The following is a 25,262-nucleotide window of genomic DNA, read 5'->3' as shown; positions in this document are numbered from 1 at the left end:
AAAAAAAAAACCATAGTTTCTTTTTTATTTCCTTAACCAATCGTTGAGAGTTGTGGGGTGATATGTGACCTGGCTTTTGCTAGAAAGATGTGTCACTGAAGTAACGTAAGTATTTTAAAGTTGTGTAGAATCGACTTGCAAATGATTACAATTAGATGCAGATGGCAATAATGTAAATTACATTGTTGACAATAAATATTTATTTATCATATCAGTTGAAATTTAAGTTTGGGTTTTCATCACTAGCATTTAACTTGATTTTGATTCAAACTTTACTCAAAACAACCAAATGTTTGCTGATAGTCGTGAGAAATAAGAGCGGTGATGAGGTTGGTGGGGCACGTCCTGTGTAAATCATTTTTTGGCGATACAATAGAATTTTTGTGATTGGCTTCGGCCGATCACTGTTGTGTCCATATGATCCGGCAAATGCTTCCACGTGCGCACACATTCCGCTTGCATAAGTAGTTCTTATAAAAACTTGAAGTTTGGTTTAGTATTTATATAACATTTTACTCAGTTTTATTTCAATTCATTTACCTTAAGAGATGCAAACATACATGAAATGCAGTTCGACCTGTTAATTCAAGAATGCACATTTTGTCTCACGCGTAAGAATTTCGATTTATAAGATTCATGCAGTTGACCTCGATGAACTGACCTCAATCATAAGAAGATGCTCCATGAACTGACCTCGATCTATTGATGTTGCATAATAGTAGCTAGGAAGACGGCTTGATTTATAAAACAAGGTTACCTTATAATGCGACCTCAATAGCAAGTTATGATGGCATTCAATGTTTCTCAGTCGCATTAAATTATTTTAATACAACTTTTTCTTTGTATACGCGTTAATGCTCTTTGAAGAGCCCTACTCAGTATTCTGAAGAAGAAGAAGAAGAAGACAGATTAACATTTAATAATTACGTAAAAAATATAAAACTAGATAAGGAGTTTACGAACGGCTTTCCCAAAATTTATTTCAAAATTAAATTTGTTGACGGTTTTCAGTGATGAAATTATTGTGTACAGATTCAAAATAATCTATATTTTGTAAAACTACAGTATCTTTTTAATTATTTTACATCAAACTGATCATGTTGATTGCTTCTAGCTATCAGTATATAATTATTGCCGATCATTCCTTTAAAAGGAATACTTGTTTTCTCTATAACGCAATGGATTTTCTGATGATTGAAAACAAAACTGTTGTTTTTAAGGTTATGATTAAATGATTAAGATGAAACAGAGGTTTTGTTATGTATTGAAATGTTTCCCTCATATCAAAATCAATACGGAAGAAAAAATTAGTTTTTTGTTAGATAAGACAGAAATCCCAGACTACCATCGACCACAGAATTCCATAGATAATAGTTGGAAAAAAACACGAAAACATATTTTGAAAGTGTATTATAAAAGTATGAATTCTTTTAAAGTATATATATATATATATATATATATATATATATATATATATATATATATATATATATATATATCATATCATATCATATCATATCATATCATAGAGATATTCACCTTATTTGAGCTCCACCTCCGCCCCGGCCGGTACCTATGGAACCTTTTCTCCTAGCAGTGAGGGGACACCGTGCTAACCACTCGGCCATCTGGGCAAGACAAAAATCTTGCTGACGAACGGAACCTAGCGCGCTGGTCGGTCACTTAACGGTCGTTTGAGATACAGGTGGAAAACATTTAAACGACAATTTGAATACTTTTTTCAAGGATTCAATTTTTGTTCTATTTTTCAAAAAATACTCTTAATTTTCATGGTGATGCAAATTGTGGCAATATACACTCAATTTATTACTGTTGTTTTAAGAGGAGAAAATGTAATATTTGACTGAAATCCAAATTAAAAGAAATGAAAGCAATCTTTTAGAAAATATGAAAAACAAAGTTGTATACAAAATCACACCCTTTGTTAACCTGTTTCATTCACCTAAAGAAAAAAAACCCTTCCTAACATAATTGTGCGATGAACTGTTTGCCAGTCTTTTTTTCAACAAAATATGATCGATTGTACGTTACAACTATAAAGACCCAAGCTTTCAGAACATTCAGTACTTTGAATTACAAATTAAGTTTGTCGATACGCGCGGGGGGATGGAACTACTGTTATTATACAGAGATGAAAACACAATAAATCGAATGCAATACATGTTGAAATGACGGAAGCATTTTCTGCGTTTAAAAATCATTAAAAGGGCTAGATGATTGTGTCCATTTATTAACGACATAAACTTCTTGAGAAGAATAGTTCAGCATGATATGAAGATATGGAATGATATTCAAAGCTGTTATATATTTTTTCTTTAATCCAAGTAACAGATAATAGCTTGAAGTTTGAAATGGTATATTATTTTTACACAACTCTCTATATGATTTCTATTCTTTCACTAAGACCTTGGAATTTAAATTTTTAAAAACCCACACAACCCATTGGATATTCAAAACCGGAATATTTTGATGTGGAATTCTTCCATATATATATTTTTTCAGCTTATACAAGCAAACAATACGTTCCTGTTATTGAGTTAATGTGAATGCGGCAGTGTTTAACCCGATCAAAGAGATAAAAAAAGATGTTTTCCTTCTACCCGTGTATCACGCCGTTTTCATAGGCGGAAAATATTTTTCTGGATTTCGGACTAGATTTAGATTAGTTCTATGTTAATAATATAATTGTATCAGAATATTTAAGTCCTGTATATGGACGTCTTACCATAGTTAGCGACACCTCGATTTTGATACAATCAAAGTAGCAAATAAAATCTATATATAAGGGCGATCTAATTTCCTGAACACTGATTACCTTTCATATTTTACAGATTTAATTGCAATGATCAATGAACCAGCCACCTTAAGATGAGCAACGAACCAAAGTAAGCTTGCACTTAGTCTTTTTAAAATGTTTATAAGTAAATCTGTGAAATTTGACATTATACATATACAAAAATAAATCTCGTATCAGCTCAGTGCACATTAAAGCTCAAGAGGGTTCGGTCATATCGGGAAAAACAACAGTTGTTGGCGACCTGCCTCATGGAACACAGAAACCCGAAATCACATGTGAGTTTAATTGTCACCATTAACATGAACTTTTTTTCTGTTACCTGAAGCGATATAAATATGTGAGATAAAACAGCATAACAAAGGTAAGTTTGTTATGAAATTCAGGTGAGATTGTGACATCTCGCAATATCTAAGGTGAGTTTGGTATTCTACCTGCAGTTAAGCTAAGTTAAGCTTTGACTCTTCAGCTGTAAATGAATTGTTCTCTGTATATTCTGTTATTTCAGCATCCGGGTTTAACCGAAGAGTCCAACCTCTCGGAAGTGTACACATAGATGCGAGTAATGCCAACATCTCAGTAGCCGATGATATGGCTGTTCTTTTCATTATCCAACGTCCAAAAGGTATAAATGTACTCTATTTACTTAATTTTCCATAGGATTGTTAATTTGAAAAGCCCAAATAAACGTGAACTTTGACATCATAATCACGGACAAGAACAGTGCGTTGTCTTAACCCAAAACATAGCATCGGAAATTGCAGATGAAAATGATCGTCATATGTTTCCGATGGTATAATTTGTGTGATGATTTTGTTAAGGTTATTCTGGTAGATCAAACATTCTATATAAGTGACATAACCTTCTGCTTTTAATTTAACTTAATTCTTTTAGTTATTCAATCTAGCCTATAACTTTATATGATCATAAGCATCGTCAGAGCCCACGGGTTTTGTATCCGTTACACTGCTTTGAAAGCAGCATAATATGGTTATTACAAAATCATCATCATTGGAATAGTGATTTTGGCACGCAAAATTCACTAAAATTAACTTAACGTAGTTTTGCAATAAATTAAATTTGTTTATCGAAAGTAAATTTGAATTTGCGGATCGTAAACTATAGTTGAACACGTTAATCTATATTTCACATATCTAAACCATAGTTAATGGAATAATCTATGTTTCAGAAGTGTTAGCTGTAATTCCTGTAAACTAAGGTCTTCAATCTGACTCTTAACTATAGTTAACCGATGTAAATAATAGTTTATAGGTGCGGATCTACATTTGTCTGCAAAATAAATTGTTAATGTTTAAGTACAGACAGATAAACTTAGATTGGCAATCGTAAACTATAGCTTACAACCGTTATATAATGTTTTACAGATGAAACCATAGTTAACAAATCGTTAACTATAGTTTGCTGTTCGGAAACTAAAGTTAACAGTCGATAAACGTAGTTTTATCAACTTTGAAGCTGTGTTTTGCTCATGTTTGGGAGTTTGGCATGCCATAGTTATTAGTAATACTTTTAGTCAAGCTTGGTTTTGTAGCGCTCCTAGGCTTCAACGCTAAAAACTTACAAAGTCATGTGATAATGTTAGCATAAAATACTTCATCGGAAGTATATTTTACCAGACAATTAGCTTTTTGCCGGGCTCTGTTGAAAGCAGAGTCCTGGCTGTAGGCAGGCAAATTGCCAATGTACTATATATAGCACAACTTCAAAAGTAAACAAAAAATAAAACAGCGTCAAAGTAAAAGCTTCCTCTATATCTTATAGTTACACAAAAAGCCACGTTTTGTCAAAAGTGTTGGCTTTGGTTCTTTCTTGTTTTAATTTCGAGAGAATTGTCTATCTTTTTTAGTTTTCTTTTTAATACCGTGTTTTAAAAACAAGACTATGCATTTTGGACACATCCAATTCGCATGAATTTCCACGAACTACTTTGCTTCGCGTTGAAGAAATGGGGATTGAATATATAACGCTTGTTGCAAAATTCAATCCAGCAACTGTTGAACTTTTTTCTACCAGACAGACATATTTTTGTTTATAGCCGCTTACAAAATCTGGTCGCTCTCTGGCGATTTGCCGACATTAAAAGCATGAGAGAAAGAGAGAGAGAAATATTTTCAGTCTTTACTACACAATATGCATAAAGACACACCAAAAGAGCCCGGCTTTCAGTCCTTCAGTACTTTAATTAAATGCAGTATTTTAAAAATTAGGGATTTGGGCAATTAAAGTTGAGGTAATACATGTAGTTAAAACTATGCATGACATAATTGTTTGGTTTTAACCATTGCACACAGCTAAATTTTGGTGGATAGGAAATTTTGTTCGTCCGATGCCCCAAGTAATTAGGAAATTACGTCATTTTGGAAAACACAAATGCGACGAAAATAGAAAGTCGGAAATATAACGGTGAAGTTATCGGAAACATACGACGGCACGAAAAAATGCTTAAGTTTAAGTTGCATTTTCTTGAAGAAAGTGACAATTATAAGTTTAGTGGGTCAAAAGTTTGCATTTACCTTTTTGCAGTATATTTGCCATTGTTTATGTCAATCTCAAACAAATTTCACTGTCATATTTATTTATATTTACTTACGTGCTTACTTAATTATTTTTTTCAAACTTCCACAACAGCTGAGGTACTTCTCCCTACAGACAAGAGTTCCCTCCCTTCCCCTTTGAGTGTGACAGGATGTGCTTCATCAGGGGAGGCAAAGCTTCACTTAGTTGTCCACAAGGAGGGTAGCTATATTCAGATAGGCCAGAGTTGTATGATTGTTGAGATGCATATAACCGACCAATTATTGGAGAGACTCAAAGCCCAGGGCACCTTAGAAAGTAAGCATTACACGTTGTCTTCCAAGACGCGTTTTTTAGATGAATATAACCGTATAGATTTAAACTAATCTGATTAAAATTAGATCCCGTTTTAATGATAGTCGCTACGAGCCACATATCATTAAAACGGGAGCATCGAGGATCTGATTTTAATCAGATTGAATTTAATCAAGACAACATATTACATTACAAGCAATATACCATGTCGTTTATTTACTTCTTGAGATAATTTTGAAAATGGCTGATCATTATTAATACCTGTAAATATATAAGTGTAAAAACTTTTAGCCTAAATTGTGACAATGTCCCATTTATATTACTCTTTAACAGTAAGTGTTTGTAAGCCCAAAATAGTGAATGTAAGATTACTGGATAAGGTTTGGATCAAAGGTTGTAAAATCCACATACCATTTTAACTTTTTCTTCATTTGGGCATATGATACCTTGAAAAGGGCATAACTAGAATAAGAAAGGTTTCCACTAGGCATATGTAACTGATCATAAACCGATAGTTAATATAAAATCAATATTTCTATTGTTTCAAATCCTATAGAACAGAAAAAAATGAATAAGTACAGCTAGCACTACATTTAGTCTACATGCTGATTACTAAGATCTGCTACATGAATCCGGATCAGAAAGTTTTACGAGTAGATATATCATTGTTTGCCGCTAAGATTTTTGTTTTCCTATAGTTTTAAAAAACAAAACACTAATTTCTATGGCATATTGACTAGTTTCCAATTTTACAAGTCTTTGTTTTTCTTCAGTTGAGTCACAGATTGGCGCCTCTCTGGTGACAATGAGGTGGAGAGGCCTTGAATTAGATGAGGCGAAATTGAGGACCAACATTAAAGTCAAGCTGACGAAAAGACTCCTTGATCTTGAGAGAAAGGTCCTTCAGGATCTGATGGCCAATCAGTGCGACAAATGTCAACAGCTTGTGATCTTTCTCATGAAAGAATTCAGGGGTTATCTAACTGAGGTCTCATTTGGGTGCATTCAACTTACATTGTTCTTTAGCAACATAGAAGACTTACAGAGAGGCAGATCTCCGGATTCAATCTCAAAAATTCAAAAGTTCCTTGACAAATTACTTTTGACAAAAACAATACGTCCAATTTCTGGCAGTGTGAGATTTTCTTTGACTCTCCCAGAACAAGAGGGTTTCACAAACAAAAATGACACCATCGTTTACAACAGGTTGTTATACGCTCTTTACTCAGGACTGGTACATTCTCATAAAAAAAATCTCTTTACATTTTACTCAATAGCACTGGTTTTCTTTTACAGAGGGATTGAAAATACATCAGCAGGTATTTTATGAAACATTTCAAGAATTCATCAACGAGATTCTATTCTAAAAACATAATATTTAAATGTATTTAAAGTTAAATGCTATGTAGGTCTGAATCAAAATAAATACAGAGTATACTTCACTCTTAAATATCTTTTTATGAGAAATTCATTTAATGTGAAAAATGTCTCAGTAGTCTCAATATTATTCTCAGAGACTCCTTCTATCTCTGAATACGAGAGAACTTCGATAGGCGGTCAATCTGGAGTTATTACGGTAGACGAGTTTACTCGCCAGATCCTACAGATCAAAGATTTCCTCAAAAATGAAGTGGCAAGTTTACGTAATGTCATATCCGAAGAAACACAAGGCATTGAAAAGAGAATTTTAGATCATATTTCTAAAAAACAAGATAGAAATGTCCGTTCATCACTGGAATTGGAAAGTCAAAATGTTCCAAAACGGAATTCACATTTAGTAGAAATAGACAGGAGTAACAGGGTAAGTCATTTTCGGAATTTTATGGCTTTTGGGAAGGCTTTTACTAATTATTCTGGAATATTTTTTTATGATATTAATAACATTAAAATTCGTTTGTAAGAATCGGATAAAGTTATTTCTCAAATGAACTGTGTAAGCAATATGTTGGGGGTATTTTAGTAATATATATATATATATATATATATATATATATATATATATATATATATATATATATATATATATATAAGGACTCTGGCTTTGTACCTGGAATAACCCCTACTCATTCTTCAATGAGCTTGACTGACGATGGTGGCGCAGCCCAATTGGACATCACAAATGTTGAAAGGTTGTGAACTTTACTATGTTGAAAGGAGAAATTAAAATTAAAAAACAGAGATTCAGAAGCGGTAAAACATATTTGGTTTCTTTTTTAATATATTAAGAAACGAAAAGGGAGTTCGAGAGAATAAAGGATCCGCACGCCAAGAAACGCCTGGTCTTCAAGAAAAAAAACATGCAAAAGGTAATGTCATTGAGATTAATACTGTCCATTCTGATAATGGTCATACCAATCATGGCATTAACGTTGGAATATTAGTAAATGCGGAAATTTGAATTGTAGAGGGGGGTATTAATAAAGAATAAAGGTTTATCATTTTTTGTATGTTATTAATCAGTGCTAATTATAATGACTTAGGTCAAGAATCTTTGAAACAGTGCATTTTTTGTCTGACTGTATATACATGTATACTTATAGTCAACATTTCTAACGCCCCAGGCAAGCATTTGTATTATACTGATCGTAATTCCAATTATATTGACCCTGACAATGATCAAATTTGAAAAAAAAATATTAACAACGCATTTTATTGAAACTCAATAAAAATTTATATAAGGGCTACATTAATATCGCATACGTTCCCCATTTGCACTAATAACAGCATTTCATAGAGATCCTCTGTGGAAGGTTATTTTATTTGTTTATGGGGTCTGGTTATGTGAAATTCGGATGGTGGTTATATTTCGTCCCTCCCATAAAGGCCATTTATGAGGTCTAAAATGTGCGGTGCAGTTGCGTGTGATTACTGTGTCTATCAGAAAGGTTGGATACCCTATTTAACAGTCATTTTGACGTGTCGTTACATGAAGTTTTTAATTTATGTATCCCTTAAAGGTATATGTGGCGTATATGGAGTAAAATTTTTGACATGAGTTTAAGTAAAAGTATACATCATGCTTCTTATAATTAGACGTTTCACAATATCTAACCCCGTAAAACATGTTCTTTCATTAGTTATTTGTCTCTAAACTTTGCTACACGTCTGATGAATATTAATGTGATCGGCCATTTGTAACGCCACGGCGCATGTGTGTGGGAAAACCTAGTATTGAAAACACGATGGAAGAACAGTTTCTTTACAAATTAGAAACACGTTTATCATGTCCTAAATTAGATAATCTCTTTATCAGATGATAGTCCCGAAGCATTAGTATTCCCTTATTCATTAATGTAGAACGATATAAATTGCTAATTTTGTATAATAAAGATAAAACACTATTTTAGCATCAACGACACGGTAAAATGAGTGAATAGCCCCTCTCCTCAGAAATGCATGTACTGAAAGTGTTTATTATTTCTTCATTCAAAAATTTATCTAAATGGAAATCCACTTGTGGTTCATAACTTATAAAGTAAGGACATGGACACATGGAGCACGTACGAACCTGACTAGCAAAACCCCTACAACTTCATGATAAAAACTTATTTAACGTAAGTTTAATTCGGCTTTAATTCCTATTCTATCAATCTACATGGTCTCCGATGACAATCTTCCCTTTGCTCCTATTCTTGTCAGTGTCTCTTTTTTCTTTCTTGGCCAAGTCTGTCAAACTTAACGGTATTACGGGTATACCTATCTTTCTCGTCATTGCCATTGTTTTTGTGATAGACTGAGCGTGGTATCAAGTGGCCGATTTAAGGCGGGATTTATTCAAATGCTGTATTTATTCTGGACGCGAAAATAATTATTAAAATTATTTTTTAATTTCTATATCTTTTTTAACCCGATTGATATAAACTGCGTAATTTATTGTAAAGATATATCTTTATATAACATTTAAAAATTTAAATTTTTTTTGAATTGATAAACCATGTTTGAAAATGAAATGTTCCCTTGTTAATCTTGAAGGAACTTTTTTCAATGCATAAAGTTGTTGACGTCTTGCAGTAAATGTGTAAATGCGGCTCACAATTATAAATTTACAGATAGGATTGAGGTTTATTAAAAGACATGGTAAAACATGAGATAAAAAGAATCTCTAATAGTTTGCGATGGTATTTGTTTTTTATCCAACTCGTTGTGTGTGTTCTATCACCTCGACAAGTCTCGGGTATAGAACACACACAGCTCGTTGAATAAAAATCATATGCCATCGCAAACAATCAGATAAGATAGATAGATAGATAGATAGATAGATAGATAGATAGATAGATTACATTTCACTGTGCGCTCAGACAAACAGTGTACTATGCGTATATATGTATCGATCTACCCTATGAAAAGACTATGCATATATTTGTATAATGCAACTGTGAAATAATTGTTATACAATTGTTTTGTTGCGTTTTCTTTTTACAAACCGTGCGGCTACTAATTTGTTTGAATCAGACACCGGGAACAAATGGCAAGCTGCAAACGTTGTAGATGAAGTAAGCATTTTTTTTAATTCTTCACTTATAAATATATTCAGCGATTGGGAAAAAAACATTTATATTGTTAATAAACCATCATGTGAATACACAGTGTTTTAAATTTTCATCTTAACTAGAGGAGTATTTGTCCACGGGGTTTTTTTACACTCTGATTTCGTTTCTCTTTTTTAACTTATATTAATGACATATTTACGAAAAGAAAAATTGAAAATGTGAAAAAATCCTTCAGTTCACAAATGTGTTTACTTATTACAATTACTTGACATGTCATTTTAGACGCAGTATGATGAGGAAAGTGATCAAGTGGATGGCGACTTTGTAGATTTTTCGCACTTGTTTGATGCTATTCTTGGAAAAAGGTAGATTGTAGAACGATTTTAACAAGACCTTGGGTTTTCGATTGGACAAACCAATTTATTTCTTACGTCAAAAGTTAAAGATAACGATTATTTCAAGCAAATATGCACCGATTGCGTTGTCTTAGCTCAAAAGCCAGACAAATCTTGTTCATTCCAAAAAGTCATGGCTGAGTTTCCAGCAATGAAATAGACAGGCCTACGTCACATTGCTGTTTTACACAACTACCAAAAGTCCAAGCTCTTGTTAAAACGTTTCTGAATAGTTTGAAAGACTGATTATTATTTTTTCAAAACATATCTTATTTGTATGCATTCAAACAAACAGAAGAGAAAAATAAATTTAAAAAATCTTATTTCATTTTAGGTCTGAAAGTGGTCCAAAGAAATTTGAAGGTAACCTTGACATTTAATCATCTGGTATATATACAAAACATAAGAAAAACAACAAGCAACAAATGGGTCTTCCGTCCGATTTTTTAATAGATTAGATCAAACTTATCAATTCAAAGATAAAATCGTAAACCTAAGCGAAAAATATAAAAAAAAAAAAAAAATTGCGACACTCGGGGCTTGAACCCGGGTCGCCTGGGTCATGTCCACGACTCTATCGACTGAGCTACTCAGACTCTCGCTTCAGAACTTTGACGCTTAGTTTCTCGAGAATACCTTGATCGATTTTAAAACAAATTACATATTCTGAATCAGTGAAAGGGTCACTATCAACCCTACAGAAAAATATCAAAAAAGGAAAAAGTTGAAAAAATCGATTTTTTGTCTTTCCTTCCGGTGACGACCGGAAGTGACGGACGTTAACCATTTAACCTAAGGGCATCTTTCCAAAGATAGATCTATCATCGCTGAAAATTTCAAGTTTCTATCTTCAACCATTATTTAAATATTCGCTGGACAAAATGAATTTTTAAAAGAAGTAAACTTAGCGACGTTGACGAACGGAAGTGATGTCATATTCGAAAAGATACGTATGCATAGCTATAGTTATTGTCTTCTATCTGTGAAATTTTCGAGAAAATCCGTCTAATCGTTTTTGAAATATTCGGTTTTAAAAAATTTGGTGCAGGAAAAAAAACAAGAAAAATAATAGGTCAAAAGAAACCTAACGAAAACAATAAGGTCTTCCGTTGGAAACGGAAGACCTTAATGAAATATGTTTTATCTCTAAAAATAAACAACTAACGATCAATGTGTAAATTGAAAATGTAAAACAAGCCAAAATGGGGTTTAATTTTCAATTCTTGCAAAAATATATATAATATACGTTTAATGTCAATAGCGGTTTCCAAGACAGTCTACAATATTTTAATAAAGAACAAGATTGATAATACGAACCAGAAAATAATACATTGTTATAATAATGTAATCAAACCATTGTTTATTGGTATCTTTTTTTTAATTCTAATGATAACAACACATACATAATAAAACATTGCGATGTGGGCATTTGATTGAGAGTAAATATTTGAAGATAAATATATCTTTTATAAAAGTGATTGATTATAAGCGAATGTATATAATAATATAGATATATGTTGTTAGAGCATCATGAAACACTGAAAGAAATATGGGGAGAGGACTTGCTGAACGTTGTACAACAGGCTTTAGCCAAAGCTGTCCAAGGTCTGACAAGATATGTAAACATGTCATCGATATCAATTATCAGAATCGAATTAAAATTTTGTTGATGCAATGAAATTTTAAAAAAGTTAAAACTATGAGCAGGCTAATAATAGTGCTGCATGCGTAATAAAAAAAAAAACCAAGATTTTAAGAAAGAATTGAAATTCTGTGATAGTTTAGAAGGGTAACTGCTTTGGTGGGTTTTTATTTCACACGAATGACAGTTCTATAGTATTTAGCTTTTTTCAAAATCCTAAATGGTCTCCAATACCTTATATCTATTTGAATAGTCTTCAATGATTAGTTGCTGTTTAGTTAAAGCAATCTCAACAAACATTTGAATAAGACGTTGACTTGTAGTCACTAGAGAACTGAACGACGATGAGGAATTGGACGAGTTTTGTACGGTACTGTGTTTAGATGTGTCTCACAGTATGGCGGGAGAACCGTTTGAGGAACAGAGGGCGGAAGCCAAGAAAATAATAAAGGGTAAATCCTCTCTGTTACATGAAAATAGAAAACTTCATTTAAATCTATACTACTATATTAGAATAATAGACTCGAACTTTTAGGCTTTAATACCGAGAAATCAGAAGAGTATTGCTTTTGTTTATATATTTTAAACATCTTTGGTACTTGAATATTACCAATTTGTTTTTATTTTTTCTCAATCAAGCTTCGCTAATTAATAATCAACGAAAATTTCTTTGAAAAATCCGGAATTCATCCGGATTTTTTGGATTTTACAATCTTGCGCATGCGCATTACATTCACGCTAATTCACGGGAGCTCTTTAGTTAATGTTTCCACAATTTCACATTTGCACGGATAAACGATATTACAAATACATGTAAATTTTCATTGAAAATTTGTTATATATTCTCACCAAAAGAAATACGGGAGATAACTCTAACTCAGTGTATTTAATATGAAATCCCGAGACTTTCGAATGTCAACATGGTGTGTAAAGAGAGTAAAAAAAGTTGGCGGAAAAGTGTTGAATTCTTCATTAATTTAGATGAAAGGTATTTACAGCCTCAAAATGGTTTGTTATGAATAATTTGACTGTTATTTTCAACGCAGCTTCATTAATTTTCTCTAAAATCGTTTCGAAGCGATTCTGCAAATTTGATACAGGAAGGGTATATGGGAGGCATTTTAATTGTGGTGAAGGCCTGTCCCGAGACACATTTAGATTATTCTAACTAAGCAGAGTGCAGTGAAATTAATAGCATTATTGTAGGCTTAAAGCTTGGTTATGTAAATGTCAACAATACGGTGTGTCGGTGTATCTATTTCATATATATGTCCGATATCATATGCAATGTCAACCCGTGCACGCATGGGTCAAAGTCTTGTATAACATAAAGAATATGTTCTCAAACGTACTTTTATGTATGTGTTCTGCAAAACGGTTTTAATGATCAGTTATAATTCTTTATATTTTTATTAAATTTCAGCGTGTCTGGGTAATATTGGTTTGGTCTCCATTGGTTCTGAGACGAAGGTGGAACAAGAACTGACCAAGGACAAAAAAAGAGCATTAAACGTCATGGGTAATGATTGATCATTTGATATATTTATTTTTAAAAAATAATGCATTGACTAATATTGTCGAATAAGTATTATTTTTATCAATCTAATTAAAATCAGGTGTTAGATCCGCTTTATAAAACTTTTTAAAATTTCAAATAATCATTTTACGTTTTGGTGACCAAGAAAAGAGGTTACAGTCAATTCACTCTTGATCCAAAGGCAATTAGCCCCATGCAGTAAGTTACGAATTATTTTCGGAGCGCGCTCTACTTATGTTTCCTGAACGCTCGATATGCATTTCATATTTTATGTATCGAATTTTGGCAGTTTCCGTCAGAATAAAGTACTCCTTGCAAAAGATTTTAGAATGGGTTATAGCCGAGTTGTGTAAAACCGTTAAATTTAGTAAAAGAATTAAACAATAGCAGATTTATAAAGTTCAGAATCTACAAAGACAACACTACTAGTAGTGAGCATATATCCTTATTTTTCAGATTAAAGTGAGTAATATTGGATGATACATGCAATGCAGTACTGAAAGACTTTACCATAAATCATTAAACTCGCATAAATCAATAATATTTTTAAACATCTTGTTTGGGCTCGTATAATACCGTTCAAATAACTTTTTGGGAGTTGATTTTAATCAACTCTCCTATGCAGTTACTCAGGCAAACCGAAAGTGAAACAGTGTTTGGACCTAAGCACAAATCAACACCGCTGACAACATTCAGTTCTAATCAATAAATTCGATGTAATGAATTCTTAAGCATTGTTTTTCAAGGAAACTAAGTTATAGACCTTGTTAATAGTCAGATTTTAAATGGTACGAACAATTTAGATATTTTTTGAAGTCGTACATTTTATGAATTCCTACGCCAGAGTTCAATATAGTCTCGTTCAACCAGACGCTCGACTGTCTCCGTAAATCTCCGACAAGCGACAGCTGAGAGTCTGGTTGAACGAGACTAGAGTTCAATTTTACTTGGATCCATACAATTTGTCATAACTATTTCGATTACTGATACGCAGTTTGATGGACTAATTCTTTGAATATTACACAACATGATTGATATTGGATTTTCACGAATTTCCTGTAGGAGGATTCATATTATGAATGTGCGTAATACGAATACTTAAAGGAATTTACTTGCCATGCATGCAAAATTATATCTCGTTGATTTTAAAATAAATAATTATCGATAAAATCAACTCCCGTCAGTACTTCAGTACTTTGATTATATACTGTATAGATGAAAATGAGTTAATACGAATATCTGCATAAGTTGTTCATAGGCTTTTGAAAAGAGGACTTTTTTAATCTTCTTTTCCGTTTTCCTTTTTTTATTTCTGTTTAAAACTTTTTATCTCTTTAAAAAAATTAAAACAAATTGAACTCGAGGATACATTGAACATGTTAAAGTATATTTCAATTGGCTTAGAACTTTCGAAAGAAAAAAAACCTTTTAAAAGTTGATAATGACAACGATGAATCATACTTATTATGCTTTCCGCAAAAAGAGCGTTTATAAAATACAGTTACATATTCCATGGTTACAGATCAACTAAAAATCAATCATCTTCATCCCGTGTCTAGTAGCCCAGTGATACAGGGACTATTCACGGTTCTTCAACTCCTAAACGGCACAGGTAGGAAATAATTTGTTTATTAATAAGTGCGACAAAGCATTTTTAATTCATTATATTTACATTTTTCAGTGTCTTCGCCTGTGATAACACTACTTATCGATTTTGTACTGTACAGTCCAATAACTTCAAATGATATATAATTGGGGCGCCAGTGGGGTTTGCTAAATTATATTTTAATATTTAATCATACATTGGCTGAAAATTATATAAAGGAATCATTTTTTTAATATTATGAGGTGATAATTTCGGTCGGGGCGTGATCAAATCTACATAATGCTCTTCGGGCTTTATTGGATTTGATCACGCCCACACCGGTGATAATTTCGGTCGGGGCGTGATCAAATCTAAATCTAGATTTACCCTGGGTTGTATTCCATACACCCTGAGGCCGCAGCGTCAGATAGAGAGAGTGATCTTGATTATCTAGATGCTTATACAGGTTAAAGATTTTAGAACAACTCAAATTGGGTTTTGCTCTTGGTCCTTGTTATCAAAAGAAGTAAATGCTTCTCATACTCAGAGTAAAACAGTTAATATAACTTTGGATGTGTAAATAGAGATAGCTTCAGATACAGAACTTGATCTTGATTATATTGATGATTGCGCAGATGTAAAATGTTAAAGTAGCTAAAGCATGTTTAAATGTTGAAAAATTGCTATTGTTGTCCTTGCTAACTTTTATTGTTCATGTAACTGGATTTGAAACGAAATGATAGCTTCAAATACATAGTCTAGTCTGTGTTATCAAGGATGCTTAGAAAACCTCATCAAAACGTGATTGATAGATGTGTTTGTTATTATCTGATATATCATGATTCCTTTGATATTGCACTGTATGATATACAGTAATGTATAATATGAAGCAATATGAATCATACGATGATAAATTATTGCAAAATACTATATATTTTGATATTGTATTGTATCAATTTTTGTATGACATAATATGATACGATATTGTGTCATGTGATACTGTAATATGTGATATTGTATCATATAATACGATATTGTATAAAATAATATTGTATCAAATGATATTACATCCTATAAATTGAAATATATAGTATTGTTTGATATTATACAATTTTGTTTAGAATGATATTGTATTATATTATATGGTAAAATATAAAATTATATAATATTAAATAATACAATGGTTCCTCGTACTGTATCAAACTATATAATTTTGTATGGTACAAAATGTATAATACAATATTGCAATATATCAACAGATATGATATTATATCATAATATATGATATTGTATCATGTGAAATGATGCTATATTGTATAATATGATACATTATGATACAATATTATATCTTGATACAATGTCATATCATCATACAATATCACATATTCTATCATAATTTTATACATCACTATATTGTGCCATATAAAATATAATGAGGCACAATATTATATAGTATTATATGATACAATATTGTATTGTTTAGTAGTGTATTGGTAAATATTTTATCATACAATACAAAATAAAATTTACACATAATATGATTATTAAACAACTTTGCATCATATGATTTCATATAACAATGTGTCAACCGACATTTCAGAATCCAATATTTCTTTGAAGATCATTACCTATGATTTTCGTAATATGATTAAGGTGGTCTCGTAAGGGTTATGCTTCTCGGTGAGCTTTGTAATCTCTTATTACATATAATTTAATCTGTAAATTATTGTAACATAGAATTATACTTGCAAAGACTTGATTCTTACACAGTAAGACCTACGACCTACGGTTTTCACCACACAAGGTACCCAAAAATTGTTATAATTTCTGATGGCTTCTTCAACGACTGTTCTCAAGACTCCGAAAGAAAACAGCAGCAATGCAAGAAGGTATGACATTTTTTAAAGGCAAATTGCAAGAACAAATTACAAAAATTTATATAATTGCATGTATTCAATTCAAAATTGCAGACAAATGAGTTACTGGTATCGGTTTTGGAAGTATTGGTTGCCATGAGTATACGAGTACCAATTTATTTGTTCCAGTTGGGAAGAAAATGGAAATGGTTTGTAGCATTTCAATAGCTTGTGCCCATGAAGACCCTTAATTTCATAAAAGTAATTGTAATCATATGTGCAATAGCAGAACTAAAAACGATCTTAATTAAACCCCTACCAGTTGCCACGTATTTAATTGCGGCTAGATCTGATAAAACATAATTTGTCAATCCATTGAAAGCTGTTATTGTCCTTAGAAACTTTAAAAACGTTTTTAAAAATATGGGCGCCAAAATCAGCTATAACCAAATAAATAAGAACCATTGTCGTTTTATTTAAAGATGTGATAAAATTAAATGGTTTCTTCTCTAGAGTCCTAAGAGCATTAATATTTTGTCAGAGACCCATGAATGGTTCAATAAGCTGTCAGTTGTGGACAATGTAGAACTGCTTTTTGATTCTAAAAAACGAGAGGTACTGATACTTTCATATTATCATATTATTGGGGTTTTTTCATCTTTCTTTTCAATAATCTTGAAATAAACTGCAGAAAACAACTCTGTTGCAATATTTATACTCAGACGGCCATGGGGAGAGTGATGACAGCAATCATGTCGCCTAATCAACCAGAGACCCCATATAAATCATGGATGACAATAAAGGAGGAACTATACGAAAACCACACTGGTGTAAGGGAACAATTTGGGTAGACATTATCAATTCATAATATCTTGTAATTTCTCTGAATAATATTCCTCCATTCTTTCATGCATATTGTGAATGTAGTAGTTTTCTCATAACAACACAAACAAATGTGAATTACAGAAGGAGATGAGACATATTGAATGGTTAATAACGGAGTCCTTCAAGCGACCCCCTCCAGTCGGTACTCGTGTACGAGTGGCTGGTTTACAGCCACAGACAACGGGAACGATACTTTGTCGTATTGAAGAGCTTAATAGAAAACTAAGTAAGTATTCAATAACGTAATTACAAGCAAGACGTATTGCTGATTTATCAAGTTACAAAATTAAAACATATTCTCTATCTTTAAAGAATTAACTCAGTTGTAATGCAGTTGTAGAGAATTATTACAGTTTTTAATTTTCTAAATATTTTTAACAAAAATTAATTTTTATAAGACAGATAGAATGATTTTGGTATCATTTCATAAAATGCATTATGATTTGAATGATTTGAACATATTTTATTGTATACATATATATAAGACACATATACAAATGATGCATTATATAAATATAAGTATGTATATGATACATGTACGTGTATACACACAGCTGAAAAGGTCTTGGTTGTCCGAGACACCGGAGAAACTGACGTATTCTCGTGGAGCTTCAATCAGAAAGATTTACTGTTTTATGAACCTTCCAAGTCTTCTGATAGCTCTGAATTTACTGTTGGGTCATTAATTCGTGAAGGTAATTGGATAAATAAGTGTGTGGAAAAATTATTTATTCCTATAAAAGAATTATTCAATATATGGTATTTTTTGTTTTGGGGTTATTCAAGGCGTTTATAATGTAATAAAAACATTTTAGGTGGACATCGCATTCGTGGAGACCTAGGAGTGGTAATTGAAAACGAACATGCTGCATCGCAGAATGTACCGAAAACGTCTTGGCCAAGAGACGCTGTCAAGGTTTAAGTTAAAAAAATATACATACATATGTCAACGTCATGAAAACAATGTTTGATGATGTTTGTAAAAACAAAAACAATTGTGGGATTTTTATTTATGCTAAAAGATGTGCTTATATTCCCCGGCGGTAGTAACTCAAATGCTACTGTCCCTTTTTAGTTGTTAGACATATTGTCTCATTATGCAATATCATTGTTTGAATTTATTGTTTGCACATTCAGGTTTGTTGGCGCTCAAAGCTTACAAAGGGTAACGGATGTCTATTTCACAGAAAATCTATGATAAAACATGTGTAAGTATCAACATGTGTCAACAATTGATGTGATGTGTCGTTTTATTACATCATTTATATTTATATTGTATCAACAGTTTAATTTCATCTAAATAGATAATTCAATATATAAAATTTATATTTCAGGGAATCGCCGCTCATAGATTTAAAAGGATTGATAGGTAAATTTAATATATGGATACTAATTGTAAGCCAGGAAATTGTATAAGAATAGAGAGAGAGAGAGAGAGAGAGAGAGAGAGAGAGAGAGAGAGGGTTTACTCACCGTGTATTAATGATATAAGAGAATAATAAAAATAGATACGAACTGCAAAATTTGCAGAATAATCTACATGGACTGCAGCTTTCATGCTCTTATGCTTAAAAAAATAAAACTTTTTATTGTTTAAATGTTTTGCAATGGATTCAATAGTACCATTATTTTAATGTATTTTACTGATACATTTATTGTGTGTTATTTTATTGAACCAAATAATTGTCATACACTAGGGGCTTTGGCTTTTGTTAAAAGAAGAGTAATTGTTATGCTCTGGATAGTATAACTGTTAAAATTGTTTACAATAAATTTATCGTACAGCTTCGAGGACTTTGGCCTGGCATTTTGCCAAATGATGCTGCAAAATTCAGGATCAGCGAGGACAGTGACTAAGGAACCAAAATGTGATCGTCACCACTCATAAATACAGTAAATAATAGGAGAAGGAGATATATGTAGCTTTATCTTCTGATGCAGAAAATATGTTGAAAATGAGTGACGTTATTTCTTTAATAATTGAAGACAGAACTCATTCAACAAAACAACAGAAAAGAAGGTGACAGATATGAGCAATTCAACATCTAACCGTAGTTGCAAATCTTAATATCATAATTAAATAACTCTCTGTGTGGAGTTATACATGACAATCTAATTTTTACATTGGGTCCTTTTTTAATTGTTTAAAAACTTGCCATCTGTTACCAATACAGTGGCATATTTACAAATCTTATTCTCTTTTTGTTTGTAAAATTCTTGTAAGTTTATTTCACCATCTTTCCATTTTTTTTTTTTTTCGATTTCTTGATTGTCTTAAACAATGAGTGTATATTACATCATAAGAATTATTGGTGATTGATTTTTCTGATGAAATAAATATTTCTGATTATTTTGGAAAAGTACTGATATTGGTTCTCCTTTTATGGAATGGAATGTACTTTGTTAATGCTTCATAGGACAATATATTTTGAACTAGAAAAGGTTTGTTTCAAGCTTAAAAAAACAACAGCAAAAGATGTTTCTTCTCTGATAATTTGAAATGGACAAGATTAAAGAAGAGAATTTTTTCATGAAATGCATTAAACTGGATTGTTGTAGATGCCACACTATGCCTTTCAATTTCATTTATTTCAAATTAACGTACATGTAGTTTTGCATATTTGTTAATCAGAGAAAAAATGGTTTGAGGCTGTTCCTTTGATGCTTTTTTCTATAGTTCTTGTGGATGATACTAAATAAGAACATGATAAGAAAGGAAAACATTACTTACAATCGAAACTTACTACGTTGTTTTATTTTACTAGTTGCTTAGGATGTCTTAATATTAATTCCCTTTTGTATGCTACCAATATTTTTTAATACATTTTGATGTTATTATCATGTTATCTTTTGTCTTGTAACTGTATTTTATTCACATGATTATTAGAAAATAAGAATGAATCTTATGGAAATGATTAATTTGAAAAACTAGATTGATCCCTTTTACCTTTTGTAGCATTGAAAGTAAGGAACCAAACAGACTGATGATTATGTTTGGATTGTTCCATTTTAATATATACCTTTCTTATCTTTAAGTACTTTTTAAAAAATGTATGACTAATTAAAGAGTTATTCAAGCATGTCACAAATATTAACGTTACCTGCTTCACTAGTAGAACAAATCTGCAGCATTTTTTTCTTCGGAATCAAAATGTCAGTAGATTGAGTAAAGCCAGTACTTCGCGAATCAAGGAGGAACCCATACGGTGTTACAGCTGATTGAGATAATTTGAAAAATTCTTCTGAAGAATATGACGGTCTCAATTTATTTGCTTGGACAATGATATCAGGAGCCAAAGAAAGACATGACATAGATAGAGGCATTAAGATACAGAATGTTTTATGAAAATTACAGTATATTGATAAATCCAAAACAGTTGCAGTAGTTTTAAATAAATTGATATTTTTATCAGATGTGAGACTTTTTACGTTTACAATTACACAAAAACACGATATCTAATTGTTTGACGGAGCTCGGTGCAACACTTCTGATAACGTGCATTACGAAAGCCCGATATCCAACAGACGTCCGTCATCAAAGACATCAGAGAGTCTATAATTTGATAAATGTCGGTGTTTGTCCGAGACAGGGTTGATGGATCAAGAAAGGTAAAGTTATTGTAACGTTGAGATGAACAAGTGCTTGTTTATACCGTTTCTAATGTTTTGTTTTCACAACATTCTATCTTTTGACTTTAGAATAGGGACAAACTGTTTGTACAAATAGAGATAGAGAGAGGGGTTGTCCAGACAAAAAGTGAACTATAAATATTAGTTACAAAGACCTGGTCATTTATAACCATGTTGCCCCCGTTGCTTGTTGTTTTAGTAGCTGGGATAATCGGTTTTACCAATGGTAATTGTAACATATAAAAGATGTGTAGTATACAGTTTGATTTTCGACACACAAAATTCCTTCAATTTGTCTTCTATAGGAAAACCCCATTCCAAGGCATCGACAATCGACACGTGCACTACAAAAGGAGGGTCGTGCATTCATTCACACGACCAGTGCGGGGGGTATATAGATCTGTATGCACTGGGATGTAATAGAAATAGCGTGTGCTGCAAACCGGCGCCAGTAACCGCCAATCCCGAACCAATACACCCAGGTAAGATCATGTCATCTACAACAATTATACCAGTATAAGACCATATACCCAGGTAAGTCCATGTCATCTTAGGTTTTACCCTTACCCAAGGAAGACCTTGTATTCTAAGTTACCCAGGTAAGATCATGTCATCTAGATTTTCAGCTTTATCCAGGTAAGATCATTTCATCTTCATCTTTACCCAGAGAAGACTATGTCACCTTTACTTAAATCAGGTAAGTTCGGGTCATCTACTCATGACAAAAGACTGGCCATTTACATCATTTTCAAGCCTGTTTGAATGAATTATGGTTCAATTCCCCAATGATCGGCTTTGTCCGCAACTTTGATCCGCTCTGCCCAGTATAAGCCTTAAAAGAAAGGTCAAAATCTAACCTAAACATAACGTGCGTGTTCGTTGGTGAAGTTGAATCCGAATGTTTGATGTGGTAAACAAAATAAGTACATACCTATATGATTTCATTATATCTGTACAAGTTCCTCTGTCTGCCAGGGACCGACAAATGCGGATTGATTACTCGACTAGATACACACCACCTGGATCCGCGCCTGAGGGTGGTGGGCGGGGATCCAGCCTTGGAGGGGGAGTGGCCCTGGCAGGTCAGCTTCCAGAACGAGCGGGGGCATTTCTGTGGAGGGACCCTGGTGGGTGACCAGTGGGTGGTGACGGCGGCCCACTGTCTGTACGGGTGAGTGCTGTTCCTTTTTACCATTGAAATTCTTCTCTCTTATGTACGTGTATATTATATTTAAATGCTAAATGTTGGTGTTTGCAACTTACTACTAGTATTGTTTCCACTTTAATTGATATACCCTTCATGGGCTTATATTTTTGGGAATTGAATTGGTCCGATTTTCTATAGGTCAAGGTAGTTAAAGTATTTGAGTATTTGTTCTATGAAAGTTTTAAAGAAATTGTCTCATCTCATCCTTAATCAATAAGAGGTAATGCTGACCGTTGATACGTGCTATTGGAATAAGTGTAATACACCACACACTGGTTAAGTAATTAACATTCATTGCTATGTTCTTAAGTTATCAGCATGCACAGTTTTGTAGATTGCTTCGTTTTCTTTATACAAAACGTATTGACCTTGCTTGGTCTACGATCATAAATTTTAAGTTATCAATTCTCATTTTGCTTTTGATATTGGTGTTTCAGACAAACCATTTCCAGTATACATGTACTACTTGGCGAACATCACCAGGAATTCAAGTCAAACAACGAATGGAATGCAACCATCCAGAAAGTTCAAATTGTAAGGACCCCATTCCAACTAACCCCCACGTTACACATACGCTAGCTAAGAACATTGGTCATTTTTAAGCCCCCCCCCCCCCAAATAAAAACAAATAAGAACTATTTTGTTGTTTGTTTCTAGCACCCTGAATACTCTACCAATCATGGTCTTCCTCATGATACTGCGGTGGTGCAGCTCTCACGCACAGTAAACGTGACCGGACATTACGTCAGAACAGCGTGTCTGCCACATGATGATGACGTGTTTGATGACGCAGACTATTGTTATATCAGTGGTTGGGGATACACTCAAGGTACTCCAGTGTCTTATGATGAGGTTCGGTGTTTGACTGTATTCCCTACTCACTAACGCCGCACTAGAGTATGAACGACATTGAATCTTTGGTAGAAATGTGCATGTTACTTCCGGTTGATGCAGAAAACTTGTTCCTTAAAGTATGGAATATAAGACGGTCTGGTCAAATGCGTCGGTGACCTATTACCATCTGTCTCTTGTGTGTCGTCCATCTGTCGTAAACTTTGTAACATTTTCAGCTCCTTTTTAGAAACTAACACTTTATAGAGCCAATCTTGACTAAACTTGGTATATGCCATCTGTATGGATAGCTTTGAAATTAATGATTCATACTTTAGGGTACCATATATTAAGAAAAAAAAGGTGTGATTTTATCTTGTTTTTACCAATCTTGTCTTTTACAAATGGGCATCTAGCCAACAAAATAGGTGGTAGTCATCAAGGAGTTCGAGATCTCTGTAGTTCAATTAGGATTTGTGTGATGAAAAAACAACAAGCTCCAAAATGAGTTTCAGTATTTTTTTACAAAAAAATCAAATAAAAAATAATAAAATCCTCAGTAAACAGTCCGTCAGTTTTTCCTGTATCTATGCATCAAGTTCGTTTTCATATTGTTCAAAGGTTCAACTTGATAAACGAAACTATATAGATGCAGAGACCTAGTAAACCACCATTGTTAGGCATTAGACTTTACTCTTCAGTTAATATTTTCTAGGAACCGGTGACAACGACGTATTGCGTCATCTGCGCGTCCTCATAACCCCATCTGTTACGTGCAACTCTAGCTGGGATGGCGTCATCACAAATAACCAGATCTGTGTTGGGCACGGTGATACAGGGGCTTGTCGGGTAAGCTGAATAAAGGGAAAGTCCAATGTTTAATCTGAAGTGTAGTTATTTGGTGTTCTGTTGGTATTTATTTAACCATTCTAAAATTATGTATATTTTGATTTTAGGGTGACTCTGGTGGACCATTGGTCTGCCGACGTCACGATTCGTTCGTGTTGGTGGGAGTGACGTCATGGGGTTCCGCTACATGTACTGAACTTGGCAAACCGAACGTGTTCACTAAAACCACTGCTTATCTCCCCTGGATTCGCAGCGTTCTGCAGATAATCTGATAACATCGCATAAGCTGACATTAAAAAGTGAAATAAATTACTTCAGTAAATATATTGCTTGTCTTTTCTCATTACACTTTAAAGGTGTGAAATTGATAACATAAGACGTCCTGGTGATAAATGACAATTCCGAGTGGATTACTAACATCTACAGGAATATCTATGCACGGTGTCCGGATAGGGTCATTTATAAAGCTATCTATGGTGTCTGGATACGGCCATTATGTTAAAGCTCAACAGTGCGTTGGAAGGCAACCACGCCATTGCGTAATCGCAAAACGCACTGTAGAGCCAACACAATTAACTGGTCGTCGTGTTACAAAACACATTGTTGCGCCGTCAAACAACATGCCATCGTACTATTATAATAACTTAAGCGTTATGTGGTGTTATGTTGTATTGTGTTGTGTTTTGTTGT

At 33.0% G+C, this 25,262-nt stretch overlaps 1 pseudogene; it reads left to right on the top strand.

Annotated features, from left to right (window-relative positions):
• Positions 1-37: 37 nt before the first annotated feature.
• LOC128179061 (uncharacterized) lies at positions 38-24,898 on the top strand (annotated as a pseudogene).
• Positions 24,899-25,262: the final 364 nt, after the last annotated feature.

The sequence above is a fragment of the Crassostrea angulata genome, chromosome 3 (genome assembly GCF_025612915.1).
Source record: "Crassostrea angulata isolate pt1a10 chromosome 3, ASM2561291v2, whole genome shotgun sequence".
NCBI classification, from domain to species: domain Eukaryota; kingdom Metazoa; phylum Mollusca; class Bivalvia; order Ostreida; family Ostreidae; genus Magallana; species Magallana angulata.
This window is presented reverse-complemented; position numbering and strand designations above follow the sequence as displayed.